This window comes from Gossypium raimondii, chromosome 2, assembly GCF_025698545.1.
Source record: "Gossypium raimondii isolate GPD5lz chromosome 2, ASM2569854v1, whole genome shotgun sequence".
In the NCBI taxonomy this organism is placed as follows: Eukaryota; Viridiplantae; Streptophyta; class Magnoliopsida; order Malvales; family Malvaceae; genus Gossypium; species Gossypium raimondii.
The window spans coordinates 11,369,312-11,376,514 of NC_068566.1; the positions used below are offsets into that span (position 1 = coordinate 11,369,312).

General features: G+C 29.0%; 1 long non-coding RNA gene across 1 annotated transcript; it reads right to left on the minus strand.

The window, feature by feature from the left end:
* Positions 1–270: 270 nt before the first annotated feature.
* Positions 271–2,541, minus strand: LOC105788027 (uncharacterized). The gene is made up of 2 exons (XR_001131788.2): positions 1,179–2,541; positions 271–1,061 (listed from the first exon to the last, which is right to left on the minus strand). It is a non-coding gene; the product is annotated as an uncharacterized LOC105788027 (long non-coding RNA).
* Positions 2,542–7,203: the final 4,662 nt, after the last annotated feature.

Below are 7,203 nucleotides of genomic sequence, written 5' to 3' on the forward strand. Positions count from 1 at the left end.
TAGGCCTTGAGACTCGCATAAATTTCTTTAGGTTTATTTTATATGTGATTTTTTAAATAATTATAAAAATTAACTTAATTAATTATAATCATTTAACCTTAAGCACGCTTAAATCAAAGTTGATGGATTATAATTCACATCCACCACCTATTGTCAAATTAAAAAGGGTCTAATTTCTCAATTGATCCTTGGCTATTTAAAAATCTATAGCGATAAATTTTTATAATTTAGTCCTTATACCTTAATTAACTACCAGTTCGACAAAATTACTAGACCACACCTTAATATATTTATATATTAGCCTCATAAATATTAATTAATAAGATTTACAGACTCAGACTACGAAAATGGAGTTCTAAAACTACAATTTCCAATACCATTGAAAAAGAGGCTATTACACTCTTTATCAATCTCCATGTTAAGGCCACTTTAACATCTAAAATCTTAGGTAGAACTTCATCAACCAGATCCATTCCATTCAATTCTATGAGTGATCACTCAATCTATGAAGATCTCGATACCTCCCTTAGACACAAGTTGCCCCCAACACCATAGACCATCACCTAATAGTGCCAATCGAGACGAAACTGCGCCATCCAATCTTGATTCCAATACCCACCATGCCTCAAAATGGAATAGTTGGAATCGATTTTTCCCTTCATTAGTCAACAAAGATAACATAGTAATCAAAAGAGGACAATAATCTGAAATAGAGTGAGATAAGTGGGAAACCTGATGAATTGGTAAACAACTCTTCCACAATGGTGTACCCATTGCACAATTCAATTGTTCTTTAATGTTTGTATGCGGTAAACGATCATGTTCCCATGTAAACCATACCCTCTGATAGCCCAAATCAAGCAAATTACAGTCATGTAAAGCACTCCTAGACTCCTCCATTCTTCACTCACTACGAACATGATCAATGCTCTTTTAAGATGATAAAATAATCTTGTTGAAATCACTCAACGCAAGCCATGGTAAACTATGATCCTACCCCAATTGAAGAAGCAAATCCCAATATTCTGGTCAAAATCTCACATCTGGATTCTCATAGAAACCTGTAAGCCATCAGAAAATACCATCATCAGAATTGATAACAGTTACATCTATATGAGCAAACAAATAACTCATTGACGTCACCAAAATTTCCTGCCTCCACCCCAACATAAGCCTACCTTTAGCACCCATGGCGTCCACCTCGATCCCAAATATAAAACCACAACTTCATCTAATACTTTACATCCTCCTAGTAGTAACTTTTGTCTCAATCAGAAAGACAATTTGGGGATTGTTACTCCTCAACATATGCTGAAGTCTCCAAACAGCTCGTTGATTCCCTAGTCCACGATGTTCCTGCTTAAGATTTTCATTGCTCCTAGTAGGTCTGTATAACAGAGCTCGTCGACCGAATAAAGTGCAAATTGTCCACATTTCCACCTTTAGGAACAATTGATACAGAAGTAGAAGTCCTAGACCATTTTTTTCCCATCAATAAAGTCTATGGGCCTCTCTTTAGCATCTTCACACGAGTCATCCATCTCTGCATCATGGTGCACTTGATTTTTCTTATCTAAACCATCCTTAAAATTTGAAAATCCCTTTAGGTTTATCCTTAATTTTGTGCTAACATTACTCACAAAATTCAAATCAGGATTGACACAATCAACACTATTTCTCCCCCCAAATCCCGCCCCTGATAGCGGGATATTTAAATTCCCCTCCTCTCGAAGCCATCAACTATTCACTGTCAACGCCTGGCGAGAAGCCACTTGCAGTGAAATATCCCACTCCATCAGAATCTCCTTCCCTAAATACACTCGTTAGAGGCAAAAACTTTCACCATGTCCTAGATGACCACAAAGAAAACGAAACAAAGACGACTGTTCATATTGGAATTGGACTTTTGAGATCTAACCAATTTTTTTCGTTGATTTAGTGGCAAACGAATATCCAACCAAACACGAACACACATGTGACTGTGAAATCCTCTCGAAATAGCTTTAGCATCACAGTCTACAAATATACCAATAAAGTTTCCACATTGCTTCGCCATTATCTCTGAATACAAACCACAAGGTAAATCAAAGATATGAACCTAAAAATCCACAAAACAAAGGGGAACTTGTATTTGATCTTCACCTTTCACTAATCGGTGTAATACAAGCAAATGATTACTAAATGTCCATGGACTCCCATCAATAACACAATCAACATCCACTTCATAATAAAATCAAAGCAGAGCCTGCTTCTCGCCCAAATCTGTTATCGGACCTCCCCCATTGGATGTCACAAATTCGCCATGGTGTTCCTTATTGCTTGGAACTAGACAACAATAGCAGTCAAGAAACACCCTAATAGACAGAGATCAAAACTCAGTTCTGAATCCCCCGTCCCCAGATCTATTTGCCACACCTCTTCCTCACCCTCCGTAATTGAAAGGCCATCCAACTGCTCCATTAAAAACCGCTTCAGCACTGAAGCAAAACTGATAGTGAAAGCAAAACATTACAGACTGAAAAGAAAAAGAATTGTTAAAACACAGCCCCTAGGAAACCAAACAAAAGACGGAAAAAAACAAGAAAAATACCAAACATGCTATAAGAGCAGATTTAAAATACTTTGAAAAAACAAAATAAAAGTAAAAATTAAGAAGCAGTTTTAAAAATTAAAACGGTCAGAAAAAAAATTAACAGTATAAATACTATTAAAAATGATTTAAAATATCTTTAAACAAATTTCAAATAGTTAATTAATATATTTAATTTTTAAACAGAGTTGATTAATTAAAACATTGTAATTTAAGAACAATGATTTAATAAATTAAAATAGTGTTAAAATAAAATTTTTAAAAATATGGTTAATTCTTAAATAGCTCAATAAAGTTTTTCTAATAATGATTTAAAAATTAAATAAACTATTTATTTTTTACTACTTAAAAAGGTTAAAACTGATTAAAAATATATTTATATTTTATTTTAACATAAAAGATTTGGAAAAAGAAACATAACATCCAACATTTTCAAATTTTACATTGAAATCTCATTACTTAATAAAGTTTTAAATAGTTTCAATATATTGAAAATTCTATTTTAAAATTAGAAAATTATATCTGAAATTTAAAATATACGCAGCCAATTTGATTTGAAATTTCAAAATAATCTTTTACTTATCTAAAAATTTACACTATCAAATCTAAAACTTAACAAATACTTATTTATATATAATGAACGAATATTAATTATTTTTAATTACACAATCTATTTTAATTTTTACCTTTAATCTTTTTCATATTACTTATAAAACTTATAACATATTTTAATTAATACATACCAGAAATCCATCCATTTAACTTAATATTATCTTTTTCGGTATTATTCATGTCCGTTTTATAATCCATGTTCGAAATTCATGGCTATCTCTCCCAACAATGTCGATTCGAACCTCGATCCCTACTTAAAAATGCAATATGCCTTATCATTACACTCAACACTTAAGATTAGTAAATACAATTGTCAATTATTTATGAGAAAAAATTGTATTAGTTTTTTTCCCTTATTTTATTTATAAAATTCACTTCTTGATAGCTAGCTTATAACTTTAATTATTTAATTGATAAATGTTATTATTATATTTAAATGTCTAACTAAAAAATTAGAAAATTATATTCTATAATGTTAACTAAACAATAAAAATTTAAATAATATATATTTAAAACTACATTTATTTTCGGATATCATATGGAAATTGAATTAAAATTCAAGTAATACATATTAAAAAACTACATTTTGTAATTTTTAATAAATTAATCAAGTAGTACTCTAATACATAATGTTAAATAAACCTAATAAAAAATAAATGTTAATATTATTTTAAAATTGTTTTATCAAAATTTAATATTTACATAATCTTATTCAAAATTATATATTTTTAATCAAACGAAAATAAATTAAGTGTTACTAAAAAACGTTTTATAATTCATAAACGAAATGTTCATTTAAATATTTTACTATCAAAGTTTATTAATTTTAAATTAACATTATACTTTTATATAATATTTTAAATAATGAACTTTTATTTTCTCTTTAAAATTTTAAAAGTTATTATTTGTTTTGAATATATGGTCACAAATAGTAATTAATTCAATTTTTAAAATATTAATTTTTTATTCTTAACTTATATTTATTGTAATATAAACTATAAAATTTTAAAAATAAAATATTTATATTATTTCATTTTATTTTCTCAAACATATTATTTCTGAAACATTAAAATTTTGTAATAAAATTTAAAGAAAAATATAATATATATTAATTGATACATGTAATCAAATACGTGCACTGCATGATAGTGGTGAGCAAAACTCGATTTGATTCGAAAAACATTTGAATTTCGAGTTTACCGAATCGAGTTATTCAAGTTATTTGAATTATTTGAGTTTTGAGTTTGAATCAAGTTGAATTTTACAATTCGAATAACAGGTTGATGCAAATACCCTTTTGGTCCTTATCAAGTTTGAAAATGAACAAATTGGTCTCTCTCTCAACAAAATTGCAAAAAATTCAAAATATTTATAAAATTTCAAAAATATATATTTTAAAAATTCTAAAATATATATATGAAGAAAGTTAAAAAATAAAATTTTCTAAAATAATAATTTTGGGACCTAAATAAGTAAATTAATGATTTAAGTTTATCATAATTTTTTTATTTTGCATTGAAAATGTTTTTAAATACATATAGTTTAAAATTAATAATATTATTATTATTATGGAGAGACCAAACGTAGAGAAGAAACAAGTGGTGAGTGTAGAACAAGAAGTTTAAATTAAAAAAAAAAACTAAATAATTTCTTAAAGTTTAAAAGTATGAAGTAGTAATTTAAGTTTTGTAAAAGCTCTTGCTTCCTTTAAATACTTATTAGGATGATTTTGACTCTGGCGCTACTTTCCAAGTAAAACATGACATTCATTCTCAAACAACTGAATTATAATCTTAGTAATTTTCTTTTCTTCTTTAGTATAACTTTATTCAAAATAAAACCCATAAGCAAATTTAAAGTTGCTTTAGGAAGTAAAGCTTATATGTGAAGCTATCAAGGCATATAAAAAACTCAAAAGACAAAAACTAAGTCTTTTAAAATTAAAATTAACCCACAAATTTCCATTCTTTCACACATTAATTTCACCTAACATATTACCTAAAACTTTTGACCTTCAATAAGATTTGTTGATATACAAGAAACAATACCAACAATGATAATAATAATTGTTGATATGAAGTTTGGAGTTTGTTTATACCATAATTAAGGTGGGGAGAATTTTGAAGATATTGTGGGAGGAGTATCCTTTTATACGTGAAGGGCCTTGAAAGATATTGTATGTGGACCATAGCAAATTGTTGCCTTACCTTACAGACTAGGGAGTAAGGTTATGGGTAGAGGTGCTCATGCGTCGGGCTCAGCTAAAAATTTAGGCCCATTTACTAGGCTCGGCCTGAAAAATGGGCTTAAAATTCTGTCCAAGCCCGACCCAGATAAAAATGTTAAAATTTGGGCTCGATCTGGCCTACCTGTATTAATTTTTTATATTATTTTTATATAATTTTTAAATATATATAATACATCAAAAATACTAAAAACATCAAAGTAAATATTTCTCAATAAATTGAAAATAAATGTTAAAAAATATGTAGACTTAAATAACACTAAGATCAATGCAACTTAATAAGCAAATGCCTCTAAAATAATAACAAAATTAATAATAAAATAAGTTTTATACAATATCCAAACAATAACAATAAAATAGTAGCAACATAATAGTAAAATGGTAGCAAAATAGGGAGAAAACAACAAGAAAATAACATTCAAAAATAATAAAAAAAGAGCAGATTTTTTTGTCCTTAGTGAATTCGGCTTAGGCTGGGCCCGAGCCAAAAATTCCTTACACGAGGTCCGGCCTGTTTTTTTAATGGGCCTTTTTTCCAAGCCCATTTTTTAGCCCTATATATTTTCCCAAACCCTTCCACATTTCGAGTGGGTTTTCGGGCCAGGCCGGGTGGCCCGACCCATGATTAGGTCTAGTTATGGGTGATGTGATTGAATAAGAGAGATCATACAACTGGTTGATGGATGGAGTTCATGACATTTGGGATGTAATGGATGTGATGGGATAGATTTCTAGTCAGATACGTATGACTCCTTATGTTATGTTCGCAAGCCCTCGAACCAGGTGGATGCCTCAAATGGTGCAAAACTAGCAAGGTTTTGATATAACAATTTTCAAATTTTAAACCATTTCACATTAATTTAAGAATGTTTCGGTCAAAAATTATGGCAACACAAGTATCAATAAATCAACAATTTACTGATTTCTATCAGTTTTTGTCTTTTATTTTGTGGTGCCTCAAATCTGTTCAGGACGGTTTGATCCGAATTTCGAATATCATATTAACCACCGAAGTGATTTTCCGTCAAAACAGCAAAATACACACCATTCAACCAATCACATCTCACACAATTACTCATTTAAATATGCAAAATCCTAAATTCATGCTTTCATTGCGCTACTCATTACATCAGGTCATCAGCATAGTTCGTAAATTGAATTATTAATAAGAAAATATTCTAAAAGCTTCAATTGAACGTTCATACAGGTGATAGTGTATTTAAAAGGTTAAATTTAAAAAGATTTTAGAAGTCATTTTATTTAAAAACAAATGATTAGATCTAAATCGCAATGAAGTAAAATGTTGGAAAACACCATTTCACAAGGATGAAAATAGTATAATAGAGTAATATGTATGAATCTTGTCTAGGAAGATTCATTAAAACATCATGTGTCTCTTCATAAAATCATCATCATTTAATTAGTTCACAGGCTACCTATTATTTACCAAATTTGCCCAATTTTACATTCCATGCAAACAAAGCTCATGATTAATTTCCAAATCACACATAAAACATATAAGACTTACCTCATTAACAATGGTTTTTTAACCTGTACTTACAAGTTAATCGAACAATTACTCATACCATTCATCAAGCATTCACAATCTACAATTCAATCATCTATCTGAAGTAGTAATAAAAGTTCCAAATCAAACCAATTAAAAAGTCCATAATGTCCAATTACATCCCAATGATTATAACAAAGTCTAATCCTAAATCCCACTATTTGGTCTCACATTGCCTTCCTCAATTGG